Source organism: Pan troglodytes, chromosome X, assembly GCF_028858775.2.
Source record: "Pan troglodytes isolate AG18354 chromosome X, NHGRI_mPanTro3-v2.0_pri, whole genome shotgun sequence".
Classification (NCBI taxonomy): domain Eukaryota; kingdom Metazoa; phylum Chordata; class Mammalia; order Primates; family Hominidae; genus Pan; species Pan troglodytes.
The window spans coordinates 37,311,019-37,327,937 of NC_072421.2; the positions used below are offsets into that span (position 1 = coordinate 37,311,019).

The 16,919-nt window shown below is 38.3% G+C and overlaps 1 protein-coding gene across 1 annotated transcript in view; it reads right to left on the reverse strand.

The window, feature by feature from the left end:
- Window positions 1–2,599: 2,599 nt before the first annotated feature.
- Window positions 2,600–16,919, reverse strand: part of LOC107971164 (collagen alpha-1(XXIII) chain) — a 273,306-nt gene continuing 258,986 nt past the window's right edge. The window contains exon 3 of the mRNA XM_054676477.1: window positions 2,600–2,792. The gene's annotated coding sequence lies outside the window, so the exon portion shown is untranslated. The remainder of the gene's footprint in view (window positions 2,793–16,919) is intronic.

Sequence of the window (16,919 nt, forward strand, 5' to 3'; positions counted from 1 at the left end):
ATTCTTTGTCAAAGTTACACTATGTCATTTTTAAGTGCTTGTAAATGGTATTATTACATTTTTAATACCGGTGTCCACTTGTTCTTGCTAGCATATAGAAATACAATTGTGTTTTGTATGTTTATCTTGTGTCCTGTGACCTTATTAAACTCACTAATGAGTTCAAAGAGGTTTCTTACTTTTTCTGTAGATTCTTGGGCTCTTATGTGAAGACAATCATGTCATCTGCAAACAAGAGTCATTTTATTTTTTCTATATGATCTATGTGCCTTTTATTTTCTTTTCCTGTCCTACTTCACTGGCTATAACTTCCAGCACTACCTTGTTCTCAATGTCAAAGGGGAAGCATTCAGTCTTTTGCTATTAAGTATAAAGTGATCTGTATATTATTTATAGATGCATTGTATCAACTTGAAGAAGCTTTGCTCTATTCCTACTTTTCTGACAGTTTTTGTTATTATAGGTGTTCAATTTTCAAAAGTGTTTCCTGCATTTATTGATAAGATTATGTGATTTATCTTCTTTAATAGTGTGGAATAATTTATTTATTTAAAATTTTTAATAACCCATGTATCTCTGGAAATCTGTTTTTATGGTTTTTCAACTGACTGAATCAGATTCCACTAAATATTATATATATACACGCAGAAAGACGTTTGTTTTAAGGAATTCTCTCGAGATTATGGAGGCTGGCAAGTCCAAAATATTCAGAGTGGCCTGGTAGGCTGGAAACCAGAGAAAGAGTCAGTGTTGTTCCAATCCCAAGGCCATCTGCTGGTAGAGTTCCCACTTGCTTGAGGGAGGTCAGTCTTTTGTTCTATTTCGGCCTTCAGCTGGTTGGACGAGGCCCACCCACGTTACAGAGGGCAATCTACTGTACTCAAAGTACATCTATTTAAATGAGACTATGTACTCAAAGTCCATCTATTTAAATGTTATTAACATCAAAAACATCCTCTGAAATATCCGGAAGAATCTTTGACCACATATCTGGACACTATGACCCAGACAAGTTGACACATAAAATTAACTATCATGAATATCTTCACAGCAACATCTACATTTGTGTTTGATTGAATAAATGGAGATTGCAGTCTAGAAAAGCAAATTTTCTGTTCAACCTATTTAGAAAATAAGAAAATATTAATTAGATTACTCTGTAATTTATATATTTAGAAGTTTGATCAAAATTTTAAAATTGACAAAATATCTGTGAGAGTATAGAGTATTAATATAAAATAATTTGTGAGAATATAAGTTTGTATGACATTTTGGAGATAATATTTTGGCAATATTTATAAAAATTTAAAATAATTACAACGTTTTCCATTTTAACCAAATTTCTGCTCTACTGTGTTTTTAAGAAAACATACACATTTTCCAAAGAATTTGTGTTAAAAATGTTTATTTAGTTCCGTTTATTACAATATAAATTGGGAAACAATTATGTGTTCATCAGTGGAAAAATGGTTAAATCATGGCACACATATTGGAATCCCAATAGTAATACAAAAGTAAATCTGTATGACCTTGTTATGGAAAAATCATTCATTCATTCATTCATTCATTAGTCAAAAGGTTAGTTTATTAATTAAATCAAAAATTTATATTTATGTCATTTACTATTAGTTAATTTATAATACTTATTAAAGGCAAATGGGAGAAGAATAGGTACATCACTTCTCGTTGTGTGTTTTAAAATATTGCAATGAGAGGACTGGGGAAATGTAGGTTAAACAGTACAAAGTTGCAGTTATGTAGGATGAATAAATCTAGAGATGTAATGTACAGGATGATGACTATAGTCAATAATATTTTATCGTATAATGGAAATTTGGCAAGAGTAGATTTTTAGTGCTCTTATCACACACAAAATGGTAAATACGTGAGGCAGAATACATTAATTTGCTTGACTACAGGAATCATTTTATTATACATGTTTATCAAAATGTCACATTGTATACTTTATTTGTTTTATTTTATTTTATTTTATTTTATTTTATTTATTTTATTTTATTTTATTTTTGAGACAGAGTCTTGCTCTGTCACCCAGGCTGAAGTGCAGTGGCCCCATCTCAGCTCACTGCAACCTCCACTTCCCGGGTTCAAGCAATTCTCCTGCCTCAGCCTCCTGAGTATCTGGGACTACAGGCGCATACCACCACACCCAGCTAATTTTTGTAGTTTTAGTAGACACAGGGTTTCACCATGTTGGCCAGGCTGGTATCGAACTCCTGACCTCGTGACCCCTCCACCTCGGGCTCCCAAAGTGCTGGGATTACAGGTGTGAGCCACTGCACCTGGCCATATTGTATACTTTAAATATTTATATTTATATATATATATACACACACATAAAATCATAATATATGTTTATTAAACACATTTGTATAGGTTAAAACAAGTAGGATCAGCTTAAACATCAGACTGTTAATCATGGTTATGTGTTTAAAAGTGTTGAATTTTGAAGAAACACTGTGGAATGTGGTTTATCTGTATTGTTAGATTTTTTTGAGAAAGAATCTTTGTAATATTATTTTTATAATTAAAATATTTAAATAAACCTAACAACAGAAATGGTAGCTGGGGATCAGTCATGTAGTTTCTCCTAGCTGATGAAACAGAGAAAATTTGAAATCTGAATGGCTTATAACAATAAATATTTATTTATTTTGCACACAAAAAAACAGACATGGGTTAGCATAGGCTCTCTGCTATCAGTTGAACCAGAGATTCAGGCTGCTTTCGTCTTGTAGTTCCACCATCTCAACACGGGCTCTCCATGTTTGATGCTGAATAAAGGAGAAAGCATGGAAGAGTCAAGCATGGAAGAGTCAAACTGATTCTCAAATACACTGGCCTAGAACTAACAACGCCTGAAACTGACAAACAAGTTTTTGTTTTTATTTCAGTGGAAAGGCCTACTCACATGATTCTTTCTAGTTATGAGTGTGCTTGGTAATGCACTCAATAAACCTAGGAAGTAGAGAAGGGTCAGATGTGGACAATCTTTTGCAAACTCTCCAAGAAATTGCTAAATAGTATGTTCTCAATAAAGAGTAACTATCATATAATTTGTTATTACAATAACTCTATTTATTTGTTGGAGAAGTTTCTTGGAAGTGTAAATGTGTCTTAGAATTCACCAACTTTTTCAACAGCCTAAAATATGACAGGTGCTTTTAAATACAGGAGTGCATTTAATTTTCAAAAGGACACTGAAAATATTTGTAGGAAATGTCTACTCTTCTTCACTCAATAGTGCTTTTCTCCACTGCCCTTTGCAATAACATCTACAATCTCAGTAAGCTGAGAATTTTCTCCTTTATTTTGGTGCATAATTACATTCTTAGTCCCAAGTTAAGAAAGTAACTATGCACCAAAAGAAAGGAGAAATACCACCCGACTAATATGTTTGAGCACCTGTACAGGTACCATTAAGCACACTGAAAACAAGAAATTTTCTCTGGGAAAAGTACACAGAGACAAGAGGAAATGAAAGTATGGTGAATTATTTTTTCTTTCAAAATCAAAGCTAGCATGTCTGCCAAGAAAACATTTTCTAACTCTTAGAAATGCATTTAGGGATTATTAAGAATTCAGCTTCCCTACATGTTTGCCTTACACAATGATTTCCATGGTCTTTCCTCGTCTATCATTTATGCATGAGGTTTTGATTTTTCCCACCTAGGTATGCTCACTCATAAGTATATACATGGTCAGTTTCAAATAAAACGCCCTATTAAAACCCTACAGCCAATATTAGGGTGTTTCATAAAATCCTTTTCTGACTTCAGAGTTATATCCTAAAAAAAAAACAGTAGGTTATGTGACAATTCATATTCTACTAACCAGCCTATTTGGAAAACACCTTCAGAGTGTGGTGAAGATGTTTATGGAGGATGACCACATGTCTAAACTTCACTGTCTAAAGTGAACTTTACATAGAAAGGATTTTTGCTATCAGAGGGATTCCATGATGAAGATCTAGCCGGGAGATATTTACATGGAATTGGAGTACTCTGTAGGGGGGAAAGCAGGTGATTCTTGGCTGTCTGTTCCACTGATAATAGGGTGTAGGCACCAAAAGAGGAGATGGTAAAGATATGGTCAGCAGGTCAAGTTCCAGAATTGGGCAGGAGAATAAACTGAGTAAGACCCAGGGAAAGTGTGTTGTAATGTAGGAAACAGCTGGAGCTAGATAAAAATGTTGGCCCATGGGCACAGTGAGCTCCCACAGAACCCTGGGACTAAATGCAACAGGATCCTGGGTAAATGAAGCCAATAGGCAATCCTCAAATTGTGTTTGATTCTGATTTTCGACACCCATTTTTTAGTTCTTTAGCCACAATGTCATTCTTTTTATCACCTAAGAGATATTTTAAAGTAGTAAGAAGAGAACTTAATTAAAAGACAAAATGTCTGCCTCTGACTGGGAGAAGTGAAACAGAGTGAACTCTAAGCAAATTCTGATCAGGGGTCTAGTAGTCCCAACCCTGCCACATTCTAGCCTTGTGAACTTGGGAATATTGCCAACCCCACTGAGCTTTAGAATCCTTAGCAGTGAAATAGGATTGATAAACCCTGTCTTGTGAGACTGGGATATATGCATTTATGTAAAGCTTCTGTCATTGGTTCTGGCATGCCTTGAGTCTTTCATGATTGGTAGATTATTTTGATTATTTTGACCCCAGACCCTACCACTCTCTTATCTGACTTTAATTTATCTAGGAGATGTCCGAGAATATGCAGTGCTCTAGGGCATGGCACACCAAATCATCCAAAATGCTGCTCAGCAAGAAAAACTCTGTAGATCTTCTGCCATAGCAGGATTTGAGGGAATCCTATACATTTGGATGTACCTTGAAGCTCCTAGATTTGTTTCAAGGCCAACTCCTTCTGTTCCTCCTAGCTGTCCTTTCACCCAAACTACCCTTATTTTCTTTCATTTTATTTCCACCCCAAATCTAGACCTTACACAGTGTTTGACAAATTACCCTCAAGAGAAACACATCAAAACGGCCTTTGCATGGCATGAGCTCTGGCTTTCCCAGCGCAAAGCAAATGGTGCCAAAGACATAATACTATGTTACTGGGAAGTGCAAGAATCCCCAGTTCTTAGTCGTACTTGAGAGAAAGAATTCTGCTAAGAGGCAATTTATCCAGAAAAAGGAAATTTATTGAAGGAAAATAGAGAGCAGAGAGTTTATTTAAAGGGACAGAACACTCGGAAAGATGAGGCAGAGCAGGCTGCTGAAAGAGAATGGGCCAGAAGCAGCCAGAGAGTTCTACATTGGGTTTTTATAATGTCAGATTTTTTCTTGAAGTTCCCACCTCTGTCTTAAGTTTCTGCCTTTTTTGTTTGTCTAGTTTTTCCACTTCTGCCTTAAGTCCCTGCCTTTTCCCTGCCTAGTTCCCATCCCAGCCTTCTGGAATGCTTTCTTACTATTGATTAGTTGGTGCACATGCGTGGGCTGGGTGCTGGATAGGAATTCTACCTAATGGCTGCACTGCTCATTACTACCATCCCAGGAAGATTGTATAGTGGTCAAATCTATACGTATTGTTTCTGCATATCTCTTAGGAATTTCTCCTGTGCCTTCTTTCCCCTTATCAGCATGTAGCTAGCTACATTCTGACAGATTAACTGCAGAGTGAGCAATTAGTGGGCTTAATAAGGGGCATTCCTTCCTGTGTAGGTATTCGCCCTCCTCGCTGCTCATGTCTAGCATGCTTGTTTTAGGTGGTCTTTGGGGTGTGAGCTTTTCCAAATCTCCTTTTTCAGGAGCTCCCCTAACTTGTTCATGTCTAGCTATGTGCCTACTCCAACATGTCCACTTGAGGCTGGCTGCACCCTCAATCAGTGCACCTTCTAATGTGGCCTCTCATCGGCTCGCTGTTGCTGGCATCTCTACATATCCTCATCTAGGAAGACTGAGACTAACCTAATAAATATGAAAAGAGGACTTAGTCGCAGCAATCAGCAGCACATGAGAAACCTTTTTGTCCCTGCAGGGCTGAAATTCTCCTCCCCATGAGCAGAACCGAGAAAGGGATCAAGTCACAACACGCAGCCTAATCCAATAGGACATTTTGTTCCTATGTGCCAGACTCTCCTTGCCTGCATACACAGGGAAAGGTGGGGTGGGAGGTGACAAGAGAGGAACAAGTTTAAGGGGACCCAGTTACAGCAAGAAATATGGCCTGGAAAACTCTTTATCTGCATGAACCCAAGACTGTAATTCTAGCACAGAGACACCAGGGTGCCAGTCATATTAGCAAAATAGACCCAGTCACATGCAGCCCAATCTAGGATGTCTCTGTCTCCTTGGGCCTGAGGTTCTCTTATCTCTTCCAGGATGGACAGGTGACCTATCTACAGTATGCTGCAACCCCCTTCCACCATCTGCTCACTCAGATACTTGGAGATAGTATCTGTCTTTAAATGTTTTTGGCAAATGTTGCCTGGGAGGCTACTCCAGCCCTGAGAGTTTGGAAGCGGGTAAAACAAACACAAGCCCTTGAGCTTTTCCTTCTCTCAGAGAACACAAGATAGGCCAAAATACACAACACAATTATTTAAAAACAAAATTCACCCTTTACCCTCTGGCACTAGCAAGATGAACCAAGAATGCAATTTGCCATACACATAACCACTGCCTAGCTAGGGAATGGGGAATGGTAGGCAGGTGAATATAATGCCACAAAGATCTCTTATCAGAATTAAGAGTCTGTTTATTCATTAAACACTACCTGGTTGCTGTAAGTTTATCATTAAATTCCAGAGTTCAAAAACACTTCATTCTGACAGTTTTTGTGAGCTTACTCTTTGCTTGTGGAGGGATGGATTTTGGAGTTCTTTACTCTGCCATCTTCTGTGACTTCACCCTGATGCCATATTAAATGTTTAATCATAGTGTTCAATCACTGGCAGGGTTGCTTGTGATCTAAATCATGTTATAAACTTTTCTGGATTGTCCATCTTCTCTATAGCAGTTTATCAACCTTGACATTGTGAGCATTATTGATCAGACAGATAATTTTGTGTGGTAGAAGTCTGTTACTGGAATTAAGAGAGTTTTGCCACATCCCTGACCTCTACACACTAGATGGCAGTAGCACCTCCACTCTCACCAATTAGGACAACCAAAAATGTCTCTAGGCATTTCCAAATGTCTGGAAGGTGTGTGCAAAATGTCCTTGGTTGAGAACCATGGCTCTATAGTGAATGAGATTTGGATATATGTAAAAAGCTATATAGGTATAAAAATAAATAGGTAGATAGATATGTAGTGTCGTTAGTTGAATAATGACCCCTCAAAAGCTATTTACGTTCTAATAAATGGAACTTGTTAATGTTACTTTATATGGCAAAGAAGACTTTGCAGATGTCATTAAGACAAAGATTTTGAGGTGGGGAGATTATTCTGTATTTTCTGGGAGAGCCTTAAGTGCAATAACATGTGTCGTTATAAAAAAGAGGCAGAGAGAGATTTGATACAAATGCACAGAGGAGAAAGTGATAATGAAGGTGGAAGTGAGGATTGTGGTGATATAACAATGAGTCAAGGAAGGCCTGCAGCCATCAGAAGCTGGCAGCAGCAAGGAACAGATTCTCCCCTAGAGCCTCCAGAAGAAGTGCAGGCCTGCCTAATACTTTGATTTTGGCTGAGTGGTACTGAATTTGTACTTCTGGCCTTCAGGGTTGAGAGAATACATTTCTATTGTTGTAAGCCACAAAGTTTGTGGTGATTTGTTACAACTACCTCAGAAAATTACAATAAATGGATAGATACATAAGTAGGTAGGTAGATAGATAAGTAAATGTAAATATTGTTTAGTGTATACTGTAATTATGTTTTTATTGGTATGATATTAGACAAAGAGCTATGATATTACAGCTATTTTCCCATGGCAATAAAAGTTCTTCATAAATGTCATATGAAAGCTGCATACATTTATTTTATGGACATTCAGTGCCTTGTTGGAAAATGAGGTCATTTCAGACTTTTAAAAATAAATGACACTATAATAAACACCTTTGAACATATAACTTTGGCAGTATATATGAGTATTTCTTTAGAATTAATGCCTAGAAGAGGTATTGTAGTGTCAAATGTATTTCATGTTTATGACTTTAAATATGTGTTGTCAAATTCCCATCTGGCAATGTGCTATGAATTTAAAACCCCATCTAGTAGTAGATGAGACAGTCTGGTTGCTTACAACAGTGTAAAACCTAGCATCAAAATTTAGTTTTTCCAAAGGGCAAATAGCTGTATTTTTCTGAATGTAAGAGTAATGTATAACCTTCGAAAACATTCAGAAAATAAATTATGAAGAGTCAAAAAATCCACCCTTCCAGAATTTTCTCTTCTTATGAGCACATACATACATATATACCATCTAAACAGGAGCAGTGGGAAAGAGAAAGAAGAGAGAAATGAAGACACATCGATGGAGTTAGAGAGAGGGGCTTCCTTAGTTGAAAATCTTAGAAGTCAGCCAAATCCGTAAGTGAAAGAGAGAGAGATTATTATGTTTGTGTGTGTGTGTGTGTGTGTGTGTGTGTGTGTGTATTCCTTTAAATGGGGGCTAGGCTAGATGGGGCATTTTAGTTAATAAGTCAAGGATCATTACTAAGGCCCAGAGAGATTTCAAAAAACTCTGAGAGAGTAACCCAAAATGACTCCCAGAGGAATACTGGATGTATGAAACCGGTGAAAAGTAACCTCTAGAATTAATGGAAAGTTTATAAATTGGGGTTTGTACCCCTAAATGACTATAATAACTATGCAAGCTGTAGTGATAAACACAGTCAGAATTGAACCATGGATTCCCATTCTCTTCCCCAATCTATTCCTCAACAGAGCAAGTTTTCCCCATTCCAGATTATCTGGCCAAATTCTAGGTGTCATCACTGACGGCTGTTCTCATAATCTCAAAGTCATTCAAATTTTACCAGTTGAGAACTCAGATGTAATGGAGAAGAGATAACCCATCTCCACTCTGCTCTGTGTGAATTCCAAACATACTGAATCCATGAGCATAATAAAATGGTTATTGATCCACAACACCAAGCTATGGAGCAGTAAATGACTGGAATAGATTCTACTAATTTGTTCTTTATATTACTTGTTTGTTTGTTTTTAGAGACATGGTCTTGCTCTGTCGTCCTCGCTGGAGTGCAGTGGTGCAATCATTGCTCACTGCAACCTTGAACTCCCGGGCTCAAGCAGTCCTCCCACTTCAGCCTCCCAAGAAGCTGGGACTACAGCTGCACACCACCACCACACCCAATTTATTTTTCATTTTAGTCCATCCTTTAATCCATCAGTATTTTCTTTTCCATATTCCATTCTATTCCATTTTTATTTTATTTCTATTCCATCTTTCAAAGCCTTGTATATTATACAGGATTTCACTCCAAATTCCATTCTGTTATATTCAATCATGCTATTTCTAAATCTATAGTGCATGTTTTATAGTCCATTTATTTCACGCCATTGCATTTTTTGTTCCATTTTATATTTTTCTTCTATTTATTTTCAGTTTTCTTTAAAATTTTATTTCACTCTATATTCCATTTTATTCCTCTTCTCATATAACATTGCATCTTTTCTTTTATTCCATACACCATTCAATATACTTTCATTCCCCTTTCCATTCCATTTTCCCACTGTATTCCATTCAATTTCTATTGTATTCAATTTTCCATTTCATAGCCTGTTAAAGTCCATATTCTATTCCTTATTTCTTTCTAGTTTCCACTGTAACCAGTCTCCATTTTATGCCATTCTTCATTACATTTCAAATCAAGTTTCCATTTCATATTATCTAACATTCCAAATACTATTCCATTCTATTTTGTGTTCTTTGCAATTTCTTTTGTTTGTTTGATTGATTTTTTAAAAATTCAATAGTTTGGGGAGTACAGGTGGGTTTTGGTTATATAGATAATTTCTTTAGTGGTGATTTCTGAGAATTCAGTGCATGCATCACCCAAACAGTATACATTGCAGTTAATTATGTAGTCTTTTATCCCTCAGCCTCCTCTCAATTGTCTCCCTTGAGTCCCCAAAGTCCATTATATTGCTCTTATGCCTTTGCATCTTCATAGCTTAGCTCCCACTTAAAAGTGAAAACATGCAATATTTGGCTTTCCATTCATGAATTATTTCACTTATAATAATGGCCTCCCAGAGGTTGCAGGGAGCCAAGATTGCACCACTGCACTCCAGCCTGGGCGATAGAGCAAGACCCCGCCTCAAAAATAATAATAATAATAACGTCCTCCAACTCCATCCAATTTGATGCAAAAGACATTATTTTGTTCCTTTGTACAGTTGAGTAGTATTCCATGATGTATATAAACCACATTTTCTTTATCCACTCATTGGTTGATGGGCACTTATGTTGGTTCCATATCTTTGAAATTATGAATTGTGCTGCTATAAACATGTGTGTGCATGTTTTTTTTTCATATAATGTCTTCTTTTTCTTTGAGGAGATACCTAGTAGTGGGATTGCTGAGTTGAATGGTAGTTCTAATTTTGCTTCTTTAAGGAATCACCGCCAAATCATGAGTGAACTCCCATTCACAATTGCTTCAAAGAGAATAAGATACCTAGGAATCCAACTTACAAGGGATGTGAAGCACCTCTTCAAGGAGAACTACAAACCACTGCTCAAGGAAATAAAAGAGGATACCAACAAATGGAAGAACATTCCTTGCTCATGGGTAGGAAGAATCAATATCGTGAAAATGGCCATACTGCCCAAGGTAATTTACAGATTCAATGCCATCCCCATCAAGCTTCCAATGACTTTCTTCACAGAATTGGAAAAAACTACTTTAAAGTTCATATGGAACCAAAAGAGAGCCCGCATCGCCAAGTCAATCCTAAGCCAAAAGAACAAAGCTGGAGGCATCACACTACCTGACTTCAAACTATACTACAAGGCTACAGTAACCAAAACAGCATGGTACTGGTACCAAAACAGAAATATAGATCAATGGAACAGAACAGAGCCCTCAGAAATAACGCCGCTTACCTACAACTATCTGATCTTTGACAAACCTGAGAAAAACAAGCAATGGGGAAAGGATTCCCTATTTAATAAATGGTGCTGGGAAAACTGGCTAGCCATATGTAGAAAGCTGAAACTGGATCCCTTCCTTACACCTTATACAAAAATCAATTCAAGATGGATTAAAGATTTAAACGTTAGACCTAAAACCATAAAAACCCTAGAAGAAAACCTAGGCATTACCATTCAGGACATAGGCGTGGGCAAGGACTTCATGTCCAAAACACCAAAAGCAATGGCAACAAAAGCCAAAATTGACAAATGGGATCTAATTAAACTAAAGAGCTTCTGCACAGCAAAAGAAACTACCATCAGAGTGAATAGGCAACCTACAACATGGGAGAAAATTTTCGCAACCTACTCATCTGACAAAGGGCTAATATCCAGAATCTACAGTGAACTCAAACAAATTTACAAGAAAAAAACAAACAACCCCATCAAAAAGTGGGCGAAGGACATGAACAGGCACTTCTCAAAAGAAGACATTTATGCAGCCAAAAAACACATGAAAAAATGCTCATCATCACTGGCCATCAGAGAAATGCAAATCAAAACCACAATGAGATATCATCTCACACCAGTTAGAATGGCAATCATTAAAAAGTCAGGAAATAACAGGTGCTGGAGAGGATGTGGAGAAATAGGAACACTTTTACACTGTTGGTGGGACTGTAAACTAGTTCAACCATTGTGGAAGTCAGTGTGGCAATTCCTCAGGGATCTAGAACTAGAAATACCATTTGACCCATCCATCCCATTAGTGGGTATATACCCAAATGACTATAAATCATGCTGCTATAAAGACACATGCACACGTATGTTTATTGCGGCATTATTCACAATAGCAAAGACTTGGAACCAACCCAAATGTCCAACAATGATAGACTGGATTAAGAAAATGTGGCACATATACACCATGGAATACTATGCAGCCATAAAAAATGATGAGTTCATATCCTTTGTAGGGACATGGATGAAATTGGAAACCATCATTCTCAGTAAACTATCGCAGGAACAAAAAACCAAACACCGCATATTCTCACTCATAGGTGGGAATTGAACAATGAGATCACATGGACACAGGAAGGGGAATATCATACTCTGGGGACTGTGGTGGGGAGGGGGGAGGGGGGAGGGATAGCATTGGGAGATATACCTAATGCTAGATGACGAGTTAGTGGGTGCAGCGCACCAGCATGGCACATGTATACATATGTAACTAACCTGCACAATGTGCACATGTACCCTAAAACTTAAAGTATAATAAAAAAAAAAAAAAAAAAAAAAAGGAATCACCATACTGTTTTCAGTTTCTCATCCATCCTACTAAACATCCCATTGCATTTTGCCAAAATTGTTATAACAGTGAGTTTTAGGAGAACAGCTAACCAATATTTTTATCCAAGATTTACATACTGTATTGCCTTATATGAAGAATTTTAACTTCTGGGAATTTATCCACTACAAGAACCAAATGAGAATATGAACACATTTTCGCAAGAAGGGTATGTGTCACAGTACTGTGTTAGAGAGTGAAAATTTGGAGACAACATAAATGTTGGAAATACAAGAATGTTTGAAAATATACGCTTCCTCTATAAATGGAATATTTCTAGTTACAAAACGACCTTGTGTAAATGTATTATTTGACATGGAAAGTATGATCTTTTGTAAAGTGTGTAATCCAAAACACAGATTAAAAAACAATATGCATGGATAAATAATTCTATTTTCATAAACAAAACAGAAACTTAAAACATGTATAAATAGCTATTCTGCCAATATATAATTAAACATTTTCAGTAATTGTCTATGAGTGTGTGGGAATTTAGGTGCTAATTTTCTTACATTTGCTTTTCTGCTTTGGGTACTAAGTATGCAAACTTTTTGTAGTAATGACTAAAAATAAGTATCCAAATATTAAATTTCAAGCCTGTACATCACAGCATATTTATATTAATAGAAACTAGACATCGTTTTCCAAGAATGGAGAGTATGTACAATAAATTAAGGCACATTTATCCCTGGATTACTATGCAGCCCATACAAATGTCGATGGATGTTTAAGAAAAGTACCACCTTTAATCACAGGTAATGTCTGTGCATGCCTCAGGGGTCCAGGCAAGCAGAAGCATCTTTCCAGAATTTCTAAATTCCCCTCTGGTACCTGAGACCTGCGGGAGACAGCAGTGCCTCCTCATTTTGACCTGCTCTTCAACCCTTCTATCCACCCCAGTAGAGCTTGAGGTAATCCAAAGGCCAGGAGAAGTCCTGGGGCTGTCCCCTCTGGGGTCATCCATGGGCATAGTGTTGTGATCATATTCCATTGAGGAACTGCTTGCTGGGGGACATCTTTTGTTGACCAATGTGGAATTTCTTTCAGGAGATTGCTTAAGATTGAGCCACTAGAATGGCACTGACATGCTGATTTTGGTCGCTCAAACTGTTTATAACCCTAGCCCCCCAACACACACACACTTTTAGGGGTTATGTTTAAAAATCAGGAAATTTACATTATTGATCAGGCTGGGGCAGACTGCAGAGGGCTGGCTCACACCCTTCTGTCTGATGTCAGTGGGAACTGGATTGGACCTCTGTGAAGATGAGAAGAGTTACATGATATATAGCTCAACAGTCAGAAGCAAAAATTCAACCAAGGTCTGCCTATCCTGCCTTGATCTTCTAGTCCTGGCTCTACTTGTGTTTACAGCAGTGTTTCTCTCTCTAAGAACCTGATATTATGGCTATCCAGTCATACTGGGAGAAGGAGCAGCAGTTGAAATTCATGCAAGTTGAAGTGACCAGAAGGACTAAGAATGAGGTTGTCCCTGCCACTATTGATGCCAGCAAGAGCAGCAACCTAGATCCTGTTTCCCAGATTCCTCTAAGTCTCAAGTGACCTGATGTCCTTGAGTTCCAAACCCAGCAGCATGGAAGCTTTCTCTACCACAGCCTCTATTTCTATCATTGTTGTGAACCCTCTGATGGTTAATATTAGGTGTCAACTTGACTGCATTGAGGAATGCGTAGATGGCTGGTGAAGCACTATTTCTTGGTGTATCTGTAAGGATGATTTCAGAGGAGATTGATATGCAAGTCAGTGAACTGAAAGAGAAAGACCTCACTCTTAATGTGGGCAAGCACCACTCAATCAGTTGCCAGTGTCGCTAGAACAAAGCAAGAAGAAGAAGGGTAGTATTCAGTATTCAGCTTGCTGAGTTTTCTCTCTCTCTTTCTGTCTCTGTCTATGTCTTCCCAAACAGGACGCTATCTCTCCTACTGTCCTTGGACACAAGACTCCAAGTTCTTTGGGCTTTGGACTCTGGGACTTGCACCAGTGGCCTCCAGGGGCTTTCAGGCATTCTGCCTCAAACTGGAGCTGCATTGTAGGCTTCCCCAGTTTTGAGACTTTTGGGCTTGGACCGAACAATGTTACCAACATTCCCCATCTTGCAGGTGACCTGTCATGGGACTTCACCTTTCTAATTGTGTGAGCCAATTCTCCATAATAAACTCATTTATATAAATATATATATGAGTGTTTGTGTGTATATATAAAATATAAACACATATATACACACATATACACACATATTTGCATACACATACACAAATATATATGTATGTTTGAGAATATATATGTGGATTTAGTATACATATGTGTGTATATAGTATATGTATATGCACACACTCAAACATATATATTTTTGTGTATGTATATGTGTATATATGTGTGTGTGTGTGTGTGTGTGTGTGCGTGTATCCTATTGGTTCTGTCCCTCTAGAGAACCCTGACTGTTACAGATTTTGGTAACAGGAGTGATTTTAAGAAACAGAATTTTAAGCATGAATTTTCATAATTGGTTTGAGAGTTTCTGGAATTGGTTCTTGATATGGTTTGGCTCTGTGTCCCCACCTAAATCTCATCTCGAATTGTAATCCCCATAATCACAATGTGTTGAGGGAGGGACTTGTTGGGAGGTGATTGGATCATGGGTGCGGTTTCCCACATGCTGTTCTCGTGATAGTGAGTGAGTTCTCACGAGATCTGATGGTTTTATAAGTGTTTGATAATTCCTCCTTCACACACTCTCCTCTCTCCTGCCACCTTGTAAAGAGGGTGCCTGCTTCCCCTTCCACCAAACTCACAATCAGCCAAGGAATCATCTGTTTCCTAGAACTTCCAAGGCCTCTGGAAGAGGTCTGAGCCTTTGCTGACATCTTCTGTAAGGTCTCAGCACAGCAGTTGAGTCTGAGGTCTGGCAGCCCAACAAGGCTCTGTCCTCCAAGGCCATGATTAACAACCACGCCCTGCTCTCCTCAATCACACCAACATGCCAGGCCCTGTTCTTCAAAGCCATGGATCACAGACAGGCCCTGCCTTTAGAAGCCATGCCCCCTAACTAGGCCCTTCTACAGCTGGCACTGCACAGGGATGACTAGCCCTCCACACTCACCCTTTTGTACCTGAGCCTGCTGTCCTGAATCCCATTTTCCTGTTGGGTTTGCCTTTTGAAGGCTTGTCTTCAGAGTCTTTCCATCTCTCTTGGTCTTGAGGTCCTATGTGTTGCCTCCCAGCTGGTGATGCCATTTGAGTTAATGTCACTTTATCTTCACATCCTGGTAAATTCTCCTTTCTTTATTCTGGGCAAAGTGGTAGAAACCTCTTATTCTCTCTAAAGTTTCTTAGCCTGAGTCACTCCTCCTCCTCCCCTTATAATGCCTTATCATGCTTTTTTTTCCCCCTCACTCCAACTCCAGCCTGTCCCTCCTAGAATTAGGCATGCCTTGCTACCCTGAGCCCTGCCTCTCCAAAACTGCAAACCCAAATAGAGGGTACATCTGCCCCTACATTGTCTGTGCTATGACCTTCAAGGAGCAGCTTCCAAGACCCAAAGATGGTATCATGTGCAAGAATGGAGGTCACAGACATCCTAGAGGATAATACAGCAGGAAGTGCATGGGTGTATGTAGTGTTCATCTTAGGGGATGTTTTAGCAGCAGGATATCTACATTCATCATTCATCTACTGTGTTAAGTGGATTGTCCACTCAATGGTTACCTGTGGGGTTTCTAAGAGTTCTCCTAGCCACAGGCAACATTATGGGAAGTTTTAAAACCTCTCCTCCCCTTCCCATGACTCAGCCACTCAGCACTTACCTGCGATTGACCCTTGATTCTAGGTCCCCTGCTCCCTCAAAGGGCCTACCTTGGCCCTTGAGCTGAAATTTCCCTTTTTTAAGTTGCCTTTTATAGAAAAAAGTCTTAATAAATAAAATTAAGTATAAAATATTTCCTGATTCCAGTCCAAAAATTTAATTTTCTGGCAGAAGATTAACAAAAAATGTAGTCACCATTCAAGTGGACACTAAGGAAGAGAGAGAGAGAGTAAAATCTTATCCCAGAAATATTTATTGGCTCTATTTGAAATAGAGTTTTGACCATGAAATTCCCATTTAGACACTTCATACCATCTTAGCACACATAATTTGCCACTTGGACAAGAAAAACAGCAGAGTTTATCCAAATGTGTTTGGAGAAAGAAAGGAATGGTGGAGGTATCCAGGGTCAAGAAGTCAAGGTTATGTGGGGGTAGGGAGGGCGGTGAGAGGATAACCCAGACTCAGAATCATAAAGGAAGAGACAGTAGGGGTCAGAAAGCTGAGGGGCAAAGATCTCAGTTTTTAGGGGACGAAAATGTTTACATGTGAGAACAGGTGCTCCTGAGGTCTGCAGGGGTTGGAGGAGACTAGGGCAGTGATTCTAGTTTAATAATTGATGTGGAAAAGTGGTCAGGTATTAAGTTAAAAAATGTTAATGGTTAATCT